The 16190-nt window shown below is 39.4% G+C and overlaps 1 pseudogene; it reads right to left on the reverse strand.

Annotated features, from left to right (window-relative positions):
* LOC120533401 overlaps positions 1-15983 on the reverse strand; it is a 47668-nt pseudogene extending 31685 nt beyond the window's left edge.
* Positions 15984-16190: the final 207 nt, after the last annotated feature.

The raw sequence follows: 16190 nt of genomic DNA on the forward strand, positions 1-16190 counted from the left end.
GCCATTGAAGTGTTGTAACCCTGATAGTGCAGAAGAATAGGGAAGTACATGTTTTGCAAAGGGTGGTCTCTGTAAAACTAGTCATAGCTGAATTGCATAGCCTATGTTGAATAAACAACCTGGAATTTTGGATATGTAGACAGTTCCTCTTATCTAAACACTACCGTGTACTACTCCTGTATTGATCTAATGTGTCATTTTAAGCTACTTGCAAACTCTATGTGACTTCACAATGAGCTGCTGCATTTCCTTTTTTTTCTTCTTGTCAACTAACCGGAGTATTAAAGGAAGTCTCTGTTTCCTGCTAGCAGGCTAAGCTACCTGTAACAAGTTGAGCAAGCAGGTGCTACAAGCCTCTCTACCACCAACAATAAAAAAATTGCTTTTTTACTTTTATTGTTGTCCGCCCTCTGTTGTTCTCGACTTCAGCAACCACACCTACAAAGGAGCCTTAGGGATGTGCAGACATTTAGGAGATGGGTTCGTCTCTGTTAAGTGAACTGGGGGCTTATTGTGCGTGACTTAAACCACTTTAAAACACAAAGAATTGGGTCAATTTCTGGTAAAATGATATGGGAAGCTGAATTTCTAGTCTTACTCAAAAAATGCATTTAGTTCCTGTCTGAAAGTGTTTAACTGTAATACTTCCACTTGTGTCTGCTTGTTATTTACTATTTAAAGATCTCTAGTAAAAAATAAATAGATAAAATAACTGGGCCCATTTCCTGTCATATGTAGACATTTTGTTGAACCATCAGAATGGGGCTGTGATTGTTTTGGTAATGCACCATCTCTTGGTCATCACAATCCTAAAGATGAATTTGAGACAGAAGTGAAACTTCAAACTTCACAGCCCAAAAACAGCAAAAGATAATCACTAGGCAAGTAATAATTAGGTGTTTTGGTGGGAAAAAAAGTGCAGTACGTTACATTTTCATAAATTGCATTACACCGTTTTGTGAAAACAACACAAGTAACAATAAAAGTGTAAATGATATTGCACCAATGTGCTATCAGACTATTCAGAGCGCCGAGTTTGACAATTCACCTTCCCGCTTCAGTGCGCTCGGGTGAGTTTCTGGTCAAACTATTCAGAGAAATCAAGGCCGCTGTTCACTTGTTACTTGGTCTGCATGAAGTATAATTATTGACAGCTCTTTATTTATTTCAATGAAAAAATAGAGTTTAACTAAAACAACCCTTGTGGATTGTCAGAATAGCTTAATGCACGGAAGAAACCAAGTAATGAGGTGCACTAGAGGACAAGAGTGTATCAAGCAACAGTACCCCCCTAAATGCCCAAGCTACCTTCAATTCAGTGACAACTAAACTTCAGTAAGAAATAGATTACGAATACAAACAATTATCCGATACAATGAATAACAAAGGATTTACAACAAAATGAATTTAACTGCAAAAAAGTAGACCTAATTATCAAAAATCAGCTCCTCAATCTGAGAATGGAATATAAAAGTTTAAAGCGACAAACTTTTATCCATCCCGAGCAACGAAGATACACGGAAAATGTTACAAAAGGATTTTGATGCTAAAATGGTAACTTTTAATACATTATCGAGATGTACAATGAATTGGATTTTGGAAGTATGTAAAAATTAAAGCCTCAACCAACAGCGCAAGTTCAGCAGCTACTTCAATTAGTGCCATCAGATCTCAAGAGGCAGCACATGCTGTTCTGTTGGCTAAAGCAGAGAACCAAAGAAGGCAACAGGCTCTAGTTATGGAAGAAGCACAGCTGAAAGCCAAAAGAAAAGCTGAAGAAGCACAGCAGGAAGCTAAGGAAGTACAGTTAAAGGCTAAAAGAGATCAATTGGAATTGGAAGCAGCTATTGCAGAATCCGATGCAAAACTGAGAGCTCTAAAATAACACAATCGAAGTTCAGATAAACCAAATCCTAATAATGTTCCCCGGAAACCAGATGTGAGAAGCACAAAACCACAAGAAGCAAGTATTTGTGACTTTTCATGTAACAATAAAAGTAAAAACAATCCTCAGCAATCGCTTTATAATCAGCAAAATAAAGCACCAAAACCTCTTCAACAACCGCTTTATGATCAGCGTTACGATCAACAGAAAGAACAGCAGTATAAGACTCAAGTGCCCTATTTGCCATACAGAAAGATCCCAATATTTGCCGGCGATCCCTTGAAATATATGGATTTTATTGGAGCATTTGACTGAGCTATCGACGAGGCAATAGGGAATCTGCAAGATAAATTGGACTTATTGGCACAGTTTACTTAAGGTTCACCTCACGAGATTATTAAAAACTGCAAATATTTGTCACCGTTAGAAGGTTACCAAAAACACAGAATGAAGCTTGAAAGTCTTTATGGAAACCTGCTACTGAAAGCAGATGCATATATGAGAAAAGCCAAAGGATGGCCGCAAATAAAGCTAAACGATGGAGAAAGTCTGAGCGATTATGCTAACCTTCTTGGCAGAAGTACAAACATTATGCCCAACTTACAAAGCGGAAAACAATTTGAAAGTAATGATAATCTTCATACTAAAGTCTCCAAACTTCCTCAGGACCTATTAGCACCTTGGCAATACAAAATTCAGAGTATTGAAAGTAAGGAGTACAGACGAGCCCTTCTCGCCGATCCAGTGAACGTTCTGGACAAACAGATAACATCAGCTTTGAATCCCGTGTATGGTTCAGTTCTACAAAGCCATACCTTCAAGAAGGAAAAGGACAAGACTGATCAAGAGGAGTATCCTTTGAAAGGCATCCTGAGAGAAAGCAGTTTTGCTACTAATTTTTCTGCTGCTGACGAAAAAAGGGATACAGACACCTCAGTTAAAAAGGTGGAGACGGCTGGACGTACAAGCGGTAAGCTCTGTCTTTTTTGCAATGAAAATCACAATCTTAACAAATGCAGTGCAATTCAGAAAATAACTTATGAAAGTAAAATTGACTTTTTGAAATCTAAAGGCTTATATGCTTTAAGTGCCTTAATCAAGAACATCTTAGTAAAGACTGTGAAGAAAAGATTAAATGCCAAATATGCTCTCATTTACATCCAGTCATTCTGCATATGAATAAGGAAAAAGGCACCGACAATAAAGCCACATCTCCTAAAGAGGAGAATGCTAAGTCAGAAGAGAAGAACATTTCTTCTGCCCATATTTCTGTGGAACCATTAGAGACTTGTACTGATACCGGGGCTGGTAATGAGTATGTCTTAGCTGTGACTCCAGTCGAAGTTAAGTCTGAAACGAGTGAAAAATGTGTAGAAACATATGCTCTAAAAGACTCTGGCAGCTCAGCTACATTTTGCACAGAAAGTTTGCAAAAGCAGTTAAATCATTCTGGAAGTCTCACATCTACATCAGCTCTGTAGAAAGAGACAAAGTAAATAGACAGAAATTAGTGAAGTGTACAGTCTTAACGGAGTTACAAAACTCTGGGATAGAACAAAATACATATTTTGATTTACCAGAAGTGTTCACACTGAGCTCTGTACCAATGAAAAGGGAGATCATCTATACACAAGAAGATGTCAAGAAATGGTCTTATCTAAAAGACGTGCATCTACCCCAGATAAATGCTGACCAAAGCAATAATATTGTAATTATAATTCTATTATTAATATTATTGTTATTAGGTACAAATCCCGTAAAGTCATGGAGCCATGGCAAATCATACATAGTGAAGAAGAAAGACTTTACACTGTGAAAATATTCCGAGGTTGGATTGTTAATGGAATGAAAAAAGGCTCAGACAAAGAAAGACTGCAAAGATGTTCTGTCAATCATATGACAATAATGGAAGTAGAACAAATGTTAATCCAGCAATACAATGTAGACTTTCCAGAGTGCAGTTGTGACGAGGAGGAGGAAATGTTACAGGAGGACATTAAATTCATGTGCATAGCTTCAAATAATGCAAGGCTAATGGATGGACACTATTAAAACCTTTTAAAGATGAGACACTTAAAGCGCCAAACAATTCCAAGAGGATTACAAAATTTTCATGAAAGACATTTTAGATAAAGGATATGCCATCAAGGTACCCAATGAACAGATGACCCTTGAAAAAGAGTGTGTGGTACATTTCCCACCATGGAGTATATCATCCAAAGAAAAATAAGATCAGAGTGGTTTTTGACTGTACAGCCACTTACTGAGGCTTTTCTCTAAATGAACAGTTGCTGAAAGGACGCGATTTAACTAAAACACTCATTGGAGTTCTTACAAGATTCAAAAAGGAGCCAATTGCTCTCATGGCAAACATAAAATCAATGTTTTATCAAGTGAAAGTTTCAGAAGAAGACACAGATATTCTTTCTTTCAATTGGTGGCCTGAAGGTAATCTAAACAATGGACGAGAGGAATACCAAATGACAGTGAATCCTTTTGGTGCTACTTCATCACCGAGTTGTGCCCCTTATGCCTTAAGAACAGCAGAGGATGCAAGAGGCACAGTTCCAGAGGAAGCAGTTAACACTGTGCTGCACACCTTCTGTGTTGATGACTGTTTGAAGTCAGTTGCTACAGAAGAACAAGCCATAATATTGGTCAAAGATCTTCAAGCCCTGTGTTTACAGGGAGGATTTTATCTTACAAAATGGATAAGTAATAGCAGAGCAGTCTTATTGTCCATTCCTGAAGAAGACAGGGCAATTGATCAGAAGGACTTAGACTTAAGGCTCTTTCAACTGGTAACCAATCATGACTTTGGTGTCCAATGGTGCACACGGACTGACAGTTTCAAGTTGTAGGTAAAGCTGTAAGATAAGCCTGCTACAAGACATGGTATTCTGTCAGTGGTCAGTTCAATATATGATCCACTTGGATTTTTAGCACAAGTCATATTACCTGCTAAGCTTATTTTAAGAGAACTGTGTAAAGAGAAATATGCATGGGATCAAGAAGTGGAGGTTAAGTATGTCCGGCAATGGAATAAAGGAATGAACGATTTGCAACTACTTATGAATTACAATGTAAACAGGTGCATTAAAACGTCTGCATTTGGTCAAATAATTTCTGCACAAATGCATCATTTTGTAGATGCTTCAGAAAATGGGTATGGCATGGTTTCCTACCTCCTCCTGACTAATAAAGAAAATAAGAGACATTGTTCATTTATAAATGGGGAAATCAAGAGTGGCACCACTAAAACCTGTCACTATACCAAGGTTAGAACTTACAGCAGCAGATGTAGCAGTAAAAATGGACAAAATGTTAAAACAAGAACTACAGATTCCCCTCCAAGAGTCAATCTTTTGGACTGACACTAACACAATATTAAGGTACATTGCAAATGAAAGTGCACGCTACAAAACTTTTGTTGCCAACAGAATCGCAGTAATAAGAGAGCACTCACAACCCTCACAATGGAGGTATGTTGTACCAGATCAAAAACCTGCAGATCAGGGGCCTCATGTATAACGCCGTGCGTAGAACTCACACTATAACATGGTGTAAGCACAAAAGCTGGAATGTGAATACGCACAGAAAAATCCAGATACAGGAATCTGTGCGTATGCAAACTTCCACGTTCTTCCACTACATAAATCCTGATCAGGGTGAAAAGTAACGCACATGCTTGCTGTCCCGCCCCAACTCCTACCAGAATTATGCCTCTTGAATATGTGAATCAATATAAATTACCCTTAAGCTCAGTGTTCTGTGAAAAGGCAATGGCAAAACCACGAGAATAAATAGAACAATTTCAGCAAATACCAAGTGCAGGCAAGGAAAAATGTACTATTTGTTGGTTTAAACAAGAAAAGGAAGCTGGAGTGACATAGTGTGTTGGAGAAACTCGAAATCTCAAGTTCACAAAGTCACACAGTACCTGAAATAAAAAAAGAAGTTGCATATCAAAGTCGCTGTGAAAAGGCAAGTCATAGCCCACCGTCTGAGTGTCATATGAAAGCTTATTAGGGTACAGAGAAAAAAACAAGGCACACAGTGGATAAAAAGCATGAAATGTCAACTTTAATCTCGAAATTTCCACTTTAATCGCATAGTCTATTTTGTCATTAAAGTAGAACATCATAAACTTAATCTTAAAATCGTTTAATTTACTATTTTCTCAAATCCCACCGTAACTAAAGCAGTACGTTAAATGTTTTGTATTTGATCTTCTATATGCTCTATATGTGTGAATCACTACATGCTTCTTAAACTGGCTTTCAGGACACAAAATCCATTACATTCGTGATATTACAGTTCTCTGAATAACTAAAATACTAAAAGACGTTAAAGCAGGTTATTAATCATGGGAACATGGTGGCACAATGATTGCATGTGACCTTCGATTAGATAATTTATTGCAGCAGTACTGTCTCTTTCAAACGTACTGATCTCCAATTCCTGTCCTTCCTTTTCTTTCTCCAAATACCCAATCGCCACACAATCAGCTCTGTAATAGACATTAAACCATCTGTAAGCTTACGACAACGATTCTTCAAAACTTTTAAGGAACATCAAAATATCTTCGTAGTACGTGTTTAATTATTCTATCCATCTATCCTTCCATTGTCACGCCAGCCCAGCAAGAATACAGCACGAGGTAGGATCAATCCGTCTACTAGCTAGCACTGAGGCACCGTGTCCTCACATGTTTAATTATTAATAATACAGATTATTTAAATGAAGATAATTTTATCTGTATAATATAATCAACATATTTTGCTGCATTGCATCTTAAAAATGATATCGTCATTATATGCAAATACGCTCTTTATAAAGTGGCAGGTTGTGCAATATTATAACTGTATCACAAGTTTACAGTGAGGTGATTGTACTTATAAGTACAAACAGTTCTACAAGGAGCACTTGATGGACTGACTGAGTGTGTTTAAAGTTCTTGGGATGAAACTGTTTCTGAAGCGTTTTGCCGTGGCTGAGGAGCGTGTGCTTGATGCTGTATCCCGATAATTCTCTTTCCGATCAGCTGCTGCTGTGATTCCCCACTCAGATACAGTGATATAAATACTCTGGGTGGTGCAGTGAGAGTAATATGGAAAAAGATGATCCGCTGTGGCAACCCTTAAAGGGAGCAGCTGAAAGAAGAAGAAGAAGGTGCAGTGACAGTAACAACGCTAATGCAGTTATGGTATTTGGAATACCATGGCTATTCCATGGACCATTATATTGTTGCAGGTTAATTACAATCAGATGCATTACACTAATAAACAATATGCGGTTAGTTTCAGTGTATTTAAAAAGCCGCATCAGGAATGTGGATCTAAAAAAGAAAGGAAAACCACACAGGAACAGTAGCACTGCTTTGACGCTGGGTGCCGCCAGTTTGCAAAACCGAGCGCAGAACTTGCATACGACAGGGTATGAGGTACCGTGGAAATGTGGGTGGCTTTATGCCAAGTTTAGGTTTTATACATCGCGATTTGAACGTGGAAACGTTTGTACACAACATTTCTGTGTGTACGCACCATTTATACATGAGGCCCCAAAAGAGGCAAAACACCCTGCAATTATTCAGAAGAATTCACATATTGCTACTCTCATTATGCAACAAGTTCATTTGACATTGTGGGCGTAATTATAAGATGATACACCCTGTAACTCCTGGGTAAAGTATCAAGTCATCAAGACAATGCCAGATGCAAAAGGAGCAGGGAGAAGAGTCAGACCAAGACCAGCACACTGGACAGACCTGTGAACAAATTGTGCCTGCCCCAGGAAGCAGCAAATGATTGATGATTTTTTAACAGTTGAATTTAAGTTTTAAAGTTTCTTAAGTTTGGTTTAAGGTTAGTAAAGTAGTGAAGGCTCTTATTAAGTAAAAGTAAATGATTTCTGCTCCAGCATAAAGAATTAGTGGCTGGATATGTAAGAGCCATTTTCCTAGTTATATAAGATCCATAAATATTTTACTAGATGACTAATGCATAATCTATGGGCAGTTCCAATAACCCCCATAAGTTGAGTGAAATTGGTATATTCTAGCTATTTCTATCTGCTCTGACTAAATAATATTCTCAGTTAGTGACCAGCCTTGCCATGTGTAAGGTGTAGAAGGCATATGGTTTTTAAACCGTGCCTGTGGGCCTCATGAGTGTGTAAAGTAACTCGTAAAACAGCACTTATTTAAGTGTTGAGCCGTACGTCTAAAGCGTACAGAAGAAGAAACTAAGAATCTTTAGGTAAAGAAGAAGTAAAAAACTTTTACAGAAATAACTATAATTTCTCAAGAAAAGCTAAGTCTAGAGAAGATATTTTTCCCTTTTTTTTCCCTTTTATTATACGTGTGTAACTACTTTTTTCTTTATTCTTGTGTGGATTATTTCCTTTTAACTTTCACTATATATTTTTAAAACAAACTTTTGGACTGAGAGATTTCTTTTGGCACGCGTTTTACCCCTGCTTGATCTCACCTTATACTTCGGCGGCTACAACAACTGCAACATATCCGGCGACAAGCACCTACAAAGGAGAGTGAAGACAGCAGATAACATTATTGGCGTGCCTCTCCCTTCACTACAGAGACAAATTTTACAAACGCAGTGTATGCAAGGCCTGCAGCATTGCGCAGGATCCCTTAAACACCTCACATGGACTTCTCACACTTCTGCAATCCAAGAGAAGATACTGCAGCATCAGAGCCAGGTCTGCCAGGCTGCAAGATAGTTTTTACCCCAAAACTGTCAGTCTCCTTAACACCATGCTGCCCACTGGGATGTTCCAAACTGCCTCAACCACCTCTAAAAACAGAACTTGTATACATGCAAGCCACTTTCCTATAAAGCCGAGTGTGCACGTAGAAAAGAACTGAAAATCTCATACTGACCTTTAAGTATTTTGCACACCGCACTTTAACATTCTTTGATATCCTTCTGCTGTGAAACATTCTGACCTGTCATTGTTTACACATGTCTTAATCAACTATTATCATACACTGATAATAGATATAGATAATACAGAAATTTATTGATTAATTAAATTACATATTTATTGACTATATTTATGTATCTAGATTGCATACCATACAATGCATCAATCTTGTCTTTGCATAGTCTTGTCTTGTTTGTGTTTTAATTTACATTTTTAATTTTAATTATATTTTAATTTAATCTTAATTTTTTATTTGCACTTCATGTTGTTACACTGTGGACCCTGAGCTTTGCAATTTCATCTATCTGTATACTTGTATATGGTTGAGATGACAATAAAGTTCGATTGATATTTGACAAGGTGAAATGACTGGCTTAACTTGTTAGAACAAAAAAAAACACAAACCAAAACAAGCCTACATTTCTGAGTGATAAAGAAAAGGCCAAGCATGTTGGGTCAATCCCATCAGCCCACAGCCTCAGGCTAATTCTTGTATTTGTGCACCTACCTTCTCCAGAAGAACTTGAGCCTATCAGATTCATGTCAGGTTCTGGTGTCACATTGACAGAATGATGCGGTATGGAGCAGTGTCCACTCGGTGTGCATCCTAAACCAGGACCCTCTTCATCTGGATTAACACACTGCCTGTCAGACCCCTGCTTGAGGTCTTCTTCCTTCAAACTGTCAACAGTTTCTTTTTTCTGGTTAGCAATATAAGACATCAGCTCAGAATCTACTGTAAAGTTCAGAGGTCCACTATCATAGTCCTCCTCCTCCACCTTTTTTATGCAGACACACTCCTGTTTTAGATGTTCAGACCTCCATATGCAGTGCTCCGCACTGACTTCTATTCCATTCATAAAAAGAAGGCCCCAGGGTAATGTGGGATTTGTCTTCTCCTTGTCCCTCTGAACTTCTGAGATCCCCTCTTCATATTTGAATGTCTCATGTCGAGGTCCCTGGACAGTTGGACTCATCTTCTCCATATTGGACAACTAGTGACCGTGGCCTCCTTGTTATCTGTAGATAGAGAGGAGAGTAGAAATAAGAACAGCACCAAAAACACACTGAACACTTCGGAGGAGACTCCTTCACACACCCCTTGCAGCTCGTCTCAGTGAGACCCCTCTTAAATGGCTGTTTCTGCAGGAAAATTCTTGTGAGTCCACATAGACCTGTGTGGGGGACACAGTGAGAAAAGGGGGACGAGAACAGAAAGACAGAGTCATTTTGAGAAGCTAGTCAGTGTGTGTGATTGTGTGAGAGAAGAAGAGGATGAACAGAAATTCATAATATACAGTATGAACATCTGCACGACTGTGGTAGTTCACCTTGTGTTTTGAGATAATCCGACCAAAGAGGAGGATGGGGATTGAAAATAACAGTGGACCCAGAAGAGCTGATTAAGGTATGCCATATACTGTACAATATAATGGAGCTCCAAACTACAATCTTCACAACTAATAAGACTGTTAAATAAGACTGAAACTAACTTTCAGACACAGCCCAAGAGGGGCACCCATTGACTAAGGTAATTTAAAGATACAGTGGTCTATGTTGTTAGATGCTGCACTCTGGTCTTGTAGAACAAGAACAGATTGGTGGCCTACGTCTGCCTTAACCCACAAGTCACTGACTACTTTAATCAGCAAACTGACACAGAGGACCATTTGAAAGAACTCCTAAAAACTCAACTTTTTAAATTTATTTTTCTCACAGCTACATTTTGGTTGTTCTGCTAAGAGACCAAACATGCATAGAATTGCCATCTTCGTCTATATATGTATTGATTTATTTATGAAAGCTGTGCAGCACTTTGCTCGACCTCTGCTAATTTAAATGTGGTCCTTAAATAAAACTGACTTGACTCGACCAGAAGTGAGTGAGGGCTACCAGAACAAGGGTGGGCTCGGCTTAAGGAAGGGCTTGACTGATTTTAGGGGGGGTGGTCGAGATGCAAAACTGGACTAAACTGTTTGGAGAAGGTTGATCAAGCACATGGAAAAAGAAACAAAGAGAAACAGAAAAAAGAAAGAAGAAAAATAAAAAGTAGGAAACAGAAAAACAAAAAGAAATGAAAAAATGAAACAAAAGAAAAAGAAACAAAAAAGGGAAGAAGAAAAAGAAACCAAAAAAAGAAGCAGCAAAAATGAAATAGAAAAAGAAGAAACAGAAAAGGAAACAGAAGAAAAAGAAACTAAGGGGAAGAAAAAGAAGAAGATAAAGAAGAAAAACAGAAAAAGAAAAAAAACATAATGAAAAAGAAACAGAAACAGCCTGCTTATCAGGACAAAACCCAAGCCTTGATCAAACTGTGGTCAGGCCTAGATCAGAACAAGAAGGTCAAACGATTTCTAAAGCTTTGAGTGTTCCCAGGAACAAAGCAGGCCTCTGAAATTGTGAAATGGATAGTTTGGAACCACCAGGATTCTTTCAAAAGTTGGCCATGTGGCAAAATTGAGCAAATGGGCAAGAAGGTTCTTGGTCAGGGAGGTGATTAAGAATCCAATGTTTATTCTAAAAGATCTCTTCTGAAATGGGAGAACTTGTCAGAAGGTTGGCCATCTCATCAGCAGGTGTTAATGGTAGAGTAACTAGATGGAAGTTGTTTTTGAATAAAAGGCTGTTGAAGGACTCAGAGAGCATAAAAAGAAAAATAATTTGGTCTGCTGAAATAAAACTTGAAGGGTTTGGATTGAATTTCAAGCACTATATCTGGTGAAGACCGGGCACTGCTGATCACTTGCCTGATATCATTGCTAGGCTGAACCCTAGTGTTAGTGGCAGCAGTACACCATGGGAACAGGGAAACTGGTTAGAATTGAGGGAAAGAGGAATGCATTCAAATACAAATAAATCCTTGAAAGAAAACCTGTTCCAGAATGCATGCCACCTCAGACTGGAGTGATGGTTCAATGACCTGAAAATACAGCAAGACCACAAGTCTCTGATCATCCTTGAGTGAGGCAACCAAAGCCCAGACTTGGACATGCATGGAGATGGCAACCTACAGAGGCTTCCCATCCAATCTAAGGAAGCTTGACAGGATGTGCCAGGAAGAGTGGGATCAACTGCCCAAATCCAAGTGTGCAAAGCGTGTAGAGACTAAGACAGCAAGGAGCTATAAAGGCCTTCTATGAAGTATTGAATTAAGGGTATGAAAACTTCTATGAAGGAAAGATTTCAGGTTTTTGGATTTTTAGTAATTCTGTAAACCTTTCTAAACAAACTTGATTCAACTTTGCCATTATGAGTGTGGACTGATGAGTAGAAAATGACAAAAAATTACATCTGCAAGACAAAGTTGTGCAGATAGTGTAGTGGTCTCCATACATTCAAAATCACTGTATAGTAGAAGAGCAAAATTATGTAAAAGTTAGAGAGGCCACAGTCACTGCCGTCAACTGCTTTTAATGGTTTGTCTGTCTGTCTATTAAACATCCTTGTACAGTCCTTGGAAATCGAGTGATAGTCACTTAGTCCATGTGCCCGTTGCAAGAGCCAAACCTTTTATGTGAATATTAAGGGTAAATCCCAATATGTTTTTGATAAATCTGAACAGAATGTGGAAGATAACATAATGAAAGATTCTGTTTTATTCATGTAAGCTAAAAAGTTAATGGAGTGTCCATAATGCTCTGCTACAATGTATCCGGAAAGTATTCACAGCGCATCACTTTTTCCACATTTTGTTATGTTACAGCCTTATTCCAAAATGGATTAAATTCATTACATTTTACACAACACCCCAATAATGACAACGTGAAAAAAGTTTACTTGATGTTTTTGCAAATGTATTAAAAATAAAAAAATTGAGAAAGCACATGTACATAAGTATGCACAGCCTTTGCCATGAAGCTCAAAATTGAGCTCAGGTGCATCCTGTTTCCCCTGATCATCCTTGAGATGTTTCTGCAGCTTCACTGGAGTCCATCTGTGGTAAATTCAGTTGATTGGACATGATTTGGAAAGGCACACACCTGTCTATAGAAGGTCCCACAGTTGACAGTTCATGTCAGAGCACAAACCAAACATGAAGTCAAAGGAATTGTCTGTAGACCTAAAAGACAGGATTGTCTCGAGGCACAAATCTGGGGAAGGTTACAGAAAAATTTCTGCTGCTTTCAAGGTCCCAATGAGCACAGTGGCCTCCATCATCTGTAAGTGGAAGAAGTTCAAAACCACCAGGACTCTTCCTACAGCTCCCCGGCCATCTAAACTGAGCGATCGGGGGAGAAGGGCCTTAGTCAGGGAGGTGACCAAGAACCCGATGGTCACTCTATCAGGGATCCAGATGTCCTCTGTGGAGAGAGGAGAACCTTCCAGAAGGACAACCATCTCTGCAGCAATCCACCAATCAGGCCTGTTTGGTAAAGTGGCCAGATGGAAGCCACTCCTTAGTAAAAGGCACTTGGCAGCCTGCCTGGAGTTTGCCAAAAGGCACCCGAAGGACTCTCAGACCATGAGAAACAAAATTCTCTGGTGTGATGAGACAAAGATTGAAATCTTTGGTGTGAATGCCATGCGTCACGTTTGGAGGAAACCAGGCACCTCTCATCACCAGGCCAATACCATCCCTACAGAGAAGCATGGTGGTGGCAGCATCATGCTGTGGGGATGTTTTTCAGTGGCAGGAACTGGGAGACTAGTCAGGATAAAGGGAAAGATGACTGCAGCAATGTACAGAGACATCCTGGATGAAAACCTGCTCCAGAGCGCTCTTGACCTCAGACTGGGGTGACGGTTCATCTTTCAGCAGGACAACGACCCTAAGCACACAGCCAAGATATCAAAGGAGTGGCTTCAGGACAACTCTGTAAATGTTCTTGAGTGGCCCAGCCAGAGCCCAGACTTAAATTCAATTGAACATCTCTGGAGAGATCTTAAAATGGCTGGGCACCGACGCTTCCCATCCAACCTGATGGAGCTTGAGAGGTGCTTCAAAGAGGAATGGGCGAAACTGGCCAAAGATAGGTGTGCCAAGCTTGTGGCATCATATTCAAAAAGACTTGAGGCTGTAATTGCTGCCAAAGGTGCATCGACAAAGTATTGAGAAAAGGCTGTGAATACTTATGTACATGTGCTTTCTCAGTTTTTTTTTTTATTTTCAATAAATTTGCAAAAACCTCAAGTAAACTTTTTTCACGTTGTCATTATGAGGTGTTGTGTGTGGAATTCTGGGGAAAAAATGAATTTAATCCATTTTGGAATAAGGCTGTAACATAACAAAATGTGAAAAAAGTGATGCGCTGTGAATACTTTCCGGACTTATATTCTTTAATTTACACAACAGTGAATACTTTCCGGATGCACCTTATATTCTTTAATTTACACAACAGAGGACTGCAGTCAGACAGTTAGGAAGACACCGATTGTTAGAGAGGCACAGAACATTTTGACCGTTACGTTACAAGTGTACAGTGTGTGCAATCACATATTGAAACTTTAAGACATGTAACCAAAAATCAAAAATGAAATATTGTAGACAAGACGATTTGTGCGTTGCTGCTACTTGTGTGTGCACAATGTGTTAAACTTTCTTACTTTATTTTTTTGTGTGAACTGTTTGCTTGGAGTTTCACTAAAGCCATTAAAAAGAAGACACTCAGACTATAGAGTAATTTTATATTTGAGTCATACTAACTGCTACAGTCTTTCTGGTAGCTACATTTTGAATTTTGAATTATTAACCCTCAAACATGTACAGCTTGCTTGTTATAAAGAAAAAGTTTCTGAAGCGATTCTAAACTCGTTCAAATCCTGCTTCAGATGAGTTTAGCTGCAGACGACACTCTTTTCCAGTTTCGTATCACTTCTTTCTTCCTATAACGGTATTGCGGCTGACCGGAGATCTCTAGCCGTCGCTTTTTATGACGTCACGAAACACGTCTCCATAAGACTTTCTAGTAACAGTTGAAGAGGAGATTAATAAATGGGAAAGCATCACTTCCAGTTAACGAAAATAGCACAAAGGTTAATAGAAAACTACGTTTTGCACCTATTACATGTACGCAACATTTCGTTGATCTAAGTTAAAGTGTACTCAAGTTATCGTGTTTATATACGCGTACACACAGACATAATACCACAAATGGTGTTGTCGGAATTGGGAGTTCCAAAACGTGGTGATCCAATAAAATATCGAAATGGACTTTTTGGAGGATTCCCTTTCTTTCCCCATACTTCATATACGTGAAAGTCAGGGAGGTCTAAAACGTTGAAATTCATCAGAATCTCGACATCGAATTTTGGGATGATTACAATACTGTCCCTATACATCGTACACATAAAATTCAATCCATCCATCCATTTTCCATCCATCCATCCATTTTCCAACCCGTTAAATCCAAACACGGGGTCACGGGGGTCTGCTGGAGCCAATCCCAGCCAACACAGGGCGCAACACAGGGCGCAAGACAGGAACCAATCCTGGGCAGGGAGCCAACCCACCGCAGGATACACCCACACACTAGGGACAATTCAGAATCGCCAATGCACCTAACCTGCATGTCTTTAGACTGTGGGAGGAAACCGGAGTACCCGGAGGAAACGGGGTGAACATGCAAACTCCACGTAGGGAGGACCCGGGATGCGAACCCGTGTCTCCTAACTGCGAGGCAGCAGCACTGCCACTGTATTTGGAGTGACGCGATCCCCTTTGAACGTGTTTAAGTTGCACTTGTATGCATAGTAAATGTATTGTGTTTGCCACTTATGGATGCATCAGGACACAATTGGCCGAGTAGATTACAGTATACAATATTTTGAGGCAGCTCTTCAAGCATCTTTAATTTCTTTTCTTGGGTATTAAATAGAAAACCAACAGTCAGTTTGGGGGAGTTTCATACTTAACGGTACAACAGGAGAAAGAAACCCCGAGCTCCGGTGCACTTTCTATTTAAGGAAACCGCCACCAAGCCGCGGTTGTGCAGCCATCAGCCGGACACTCACAGAGAAGGAATGAGCAGTGTGCAGACTTTCAAACAAAAGCGGGAACATCGTCATCTCAAATTACCCAAATCGTATATGGCGCAACTACGTACCTTTCTCGTCCCGTGTCTTCCACCTGAATGACCAGCCAGTAGTGATGGGACGCTCGATACTGAGATTTTGACACTGTGTCGAGCTTTCAAAGCACCGCTTCAAGGCTTGTTGTAAATACGCCCGTCACGTGATTTTGAGTCGTACTAGCGTAATGATGTCATTGATATATGCGCCATAGACATAGAATTAATAGACGCCTCATGACCAGCAGCATCTTACGTCAACGTCACCGCCATATTGCGAGTGGCACCGCTGTGGAGTAAAGTAATGGATAAAGATGCCTCATGCATGTGCTGCTTGAGATTGTACAAAACGC

The sequence above is a fragment of the Polypterus senegalus genome, chromosome 8 (genome assembly GCF_016835505.1).
Source record: "Polypterus senegalus isolate Bchr_013 chromosome 8, ASM1683550v1, whole genome shotgun sequence".
Taxonomy (NCBI): domain Eukaryota; kingdom Metazoa; phylum Chordata; class Cladistia; order Polypteriformes; family Polypteridae; genus Polypterus; species Polypterus senegalus.